A 3,897-nucleotide genomic window follows, 5' to 3' on the forward strand; every position below is an offset into this window, starting at 1 on the left:
TTTGGTTTTCTTCATTCTTCTTTGCTCTGGATGAGGAGAGACCCATCGTTGCATCTAGATGGCTGCTTGCTAGCTTTTAAGATCCCAGTCACTACTTGCCAAAGTAGGAGGTGGAACAATATTTTTTGTAGTATGTTATGTCAATGGAGCTTGATGTCCCCTGTGACTATGGTCCTGAACCCACAAGTTCAACTATTTGGTCCTTCTGGGTAGCTGGCTATGACCAATAAGTGACTATAATAACCTAATCCCTTGTCAGTTCTAATATATACCTAGGAATTCAGATCATACAAATACACTTACAGGACCATTATTTGCCTACCCTATACATGGTCTTGGGTACACTCCCTGCTTCATAGACATTCCTAATAGTTCAGCCTGTCCACCCATCTATCCACCTGATTACCCATGTTTGCCTTCACTGATAATACAGTACTGTATGTGCAAAAGGGTTCATCTTTGCTGTCTATACCTCCCATGTACCTCTCTGTGTCATCCTCTTCTTCAATGCCACCATGTTGATTACTCACATTTGATACATTGCCCTTCTCTTCATCCAAATCAATACTTATGTATACCTATCTAACAGTGTTTCCTCCCCTCCCCTCCCACCCCTGGGAACCAACAAAGAAAAATTCCTTCCATAAGTAAAACTTTCCTTGCCTTTTACAATAATGGACTAAAACAATATTTGCCCTTCTGTGATTGACTTATTTCACTCAGCAAAATGTCCACTAAACTCATCCACATTATGTGTTTTTCTGTTTGTTTGTTTTTCAGATTCTATGTAATTCTTTAGGGTTGCATAGTATTACATTGTGATGTACCTAAGTTTGGTTATCCACTCAGATGATGGACACCTAGGCTGTTTCCATCTTTTGGCTATTGTAAATAGTGCCATGATGAACATGGGTGTGCATATGTCTGTTCTTGTTATGGCTCTCACTTGTTTAGGATATATACCTAGTAATGGAATGGCTGGGTCAAATGGCATTTCAAATTCCAATTCTTTAAGGAATTGCCATTCTGCTTTCCACAGTGGTTATATCATTTTACAGTCCCAAAAGCAGTGTGTGAGAGTCCCAATCTCTCCATAACCTCACCAGCATTTGTTATTTTCTGTCTTGTGGGGCTTTGCTACTAGTGCTGGAGCAAGATGGTATTTCATTGTTGTTTTGATTTGCATCTCTCTAATGGTTAATGATCTTGAGCATTTCTTCATATGTTCACTGGTTGCCTGAATATCTTCCTTGATGAAATGTCTATTCATGTCTTTGGTCCATTTTTTAACTGGAGTGTTTGTCTTTTTGTTATTGATGTGTTGGCGTTTTCTATAAGTTCTAGAGATAAGTCCCTGGTCAGATATGTCATTGCCAAATATATTTTTTCCCAATCTGTAGGTTCTCTTTTGACTCTTTTGGAGAAGACTTTGGAAGCACATAAAAATATAATTTTTAGAAGGTCCCATTCATCTAGTTTCTCTTCTGTTTGTGCAATTTGGGTTATTCTATTTGTCATATATTGTTGTTGTTGTTGTCATATTCCATTGAGTCGGACCCGACTCATAGCCATCCCTCCTTGAGTTTCTGAGGCAGTATCACTTCGGAAGTAGATTGCCCAACCTTCCTTCTGAGGAGTGGTTGATGGTTTGAACGACCAGACTCCTAGTTAGCAGTCAAGTGCCTTAAGCATTATATAATGGCCCCTAAATTCGTCCCTACTTTTTACTTGGGGAACTCTATAGTTGTAGGTTTGACGTTTAAGTCTTTGATCCATCTGGAGTTAGTTTTTGTGTATGGTGTGAGGTATAGATCTTGTTTCATTTTTCTGCAAATGGATATCCAGTTTTGCCAACACTATTTATTAAACAAACAATCTCTTCCTCATTTAATGGATTTCGCCCTTTGTCAAAGATCAGCTGACAATAGGTCAAAGGATCTATTTCTGAGTTCTCAATTTTATTCCATTGGTCTATGTGTCTGTCATTATACCAATTCCAGGCAATTTTGACTATTGTGGCTGTAGAGGAGGTATTGAGACCCAGCAGTGTGAGACCTCCTACTTTGTTCTACTGCCATAGTGCTCTGTTTATCTGAGGTCTCTTTCCTTTCCGTATAAAGTTAGTGATTGTTTTTTCCATATCCTTAAAAAATGTTGATGGGATCTGGATTGGGATTGCATTGAATATATAGATTTGCTTTCGGTAGAATGGCCATTTTCACAATGTTCAATCTTCCCATCTACGGGCATGGGATGTTCTTCCATTTATGGAGATCTCTTATGGTTTCTTGAAGTAGTTTTCTTTGTACAGGTCTTTTTTGTTCCTGGTAAGATTTTTTCCCAAGCATTTTATTTTATTTTTTGATAGCTATTGTAAATGGTATTGATTTTCTTATTTCTTTTTAAGCAATCTCTTTGCCGCTGTAGAGGAATCCAATTGATTTTTGGATGTTGATCTTGTATCTTGCCACAGTGCTAAATCTCTCAATTAGTTGTAGTATATTTTTTACTGAGTCTCTTGAGTTTCCCAGATAAAGCATCATATCATAAGCAAATAGGAGTAGTTTGAATTCTTCCTTACCAATTTGGATGCCTTTGATTTCCTTTTCTTGCCTTATGACCCTGGCTTGGACTTCCAATACAATGTTGAATAGAAGTGGTTATACAGGACATCCTTATCTGGTTCCTGTTTGCAAGAGTAATGGTTTCAGCCTCTCTTCATTGAGAATAATTTTGGATGTTGGTTTTGCATAAATGTCATTTATTATGTTGAAGAATGTCCCTTCTATTCCTATTTTGCTGAGAGTTTTGATCAGGAATGGCTGTTGGATTTCATCAAATGACTTTTCTGCATCAATTGATAAGATCATGTGGTTCTTCTCCTTTGTTTTAGTTATGTACTGGAAGACACTAATTGTTTTTCTAATGTTGAACCATGCTTACACACCTGATATGAACCCCACTTGGTCATAATGAATGATTTTCTTGATATGTTGTTGGAGTCTATTGACTAGGATTTTGTTGAAGATTTTTGCATCTATATTCATGTCTGTAGTTTTCCTTTTGAGTGATGTCTTTGCCTGGTTTTGGTATCAAGGTTATGCTTGCTTCATAAAATGAGTTAGGGAGGATTCCATCCTTTTCTATGTTTTGGAATAGTTTGAGTAGGAATGGTGTCAGTTCTTCTCTGAATGTTTGGTAGAATTCTCTGGTGAAACCGTCTGGGCCAGGACTTTATTTTGTTGGTAATTTTTTTATGACCAGTTCAATTTCTTCTTTTGTCATCAATCTGTTTAACTTTTCCACTTCAGTCTGTGTTAGTTTAAGTAAGTCATGTGTTTCTAGAAATCTGTCCATTTCTTCTAGATTTTCAAATTTGTTGGAGTACAGTTAGTTCTTCATAGTATCCTGATATTATCCTTTTTATTTCAGTTGATTCTGTTGTGATGTCACCCAGTTGGTTTCTTATTCATGTTATTTGTATACTCTCCCTTTTTCCTTTATTAAATTTGCCAGTGGTTTGTCAGTTTTATTGATCTTTTCAAAAACCAATTCCTGATTGTGTTAATTTTGTCTATTGCCCTTCTATTTTCTGTTTCATTTATTTCTGCTCTAGTCTTTATTATTTCCTTACTGTAGGCTTTTCTTGCTGTTCTTTTTCTAATTGTTGGAGATATTGGTTTAAAGTGTTGATTTTGGCTCTTCTTTTTTGATATGTGCATTGATTACTATATATTGGCCTTTGATCACTGCTTTTGCTGTGTCCCAAAGGTTTTGGTATGTTGTATTTTATTCTCGTTTGATTCAAGGAATTTTTGAATTTCAATTTCTAATTTCTTCTCTTACCCTGTCTTTCTTAAAGAGAGTGTTGTTCAGTTTCCATGTGTTTACTCTTTT

Source organism: Orycteropus afer, unplaced genomic scaffold, assembly GCF_000298275.1.
Source record: "Orycteropus afer afer isolate SDZICR_OR568_19922 unplaced genomic scaffold, OryAfe1.0 scaffold00017, whole genome shotgun sequence".
Lineage (NCBI taxonomy): Eukaryota > Metazoa > Chordata > Mammalia > Tubulidentata > Orycteropodidae > Orycteropus > Orycteropus afer.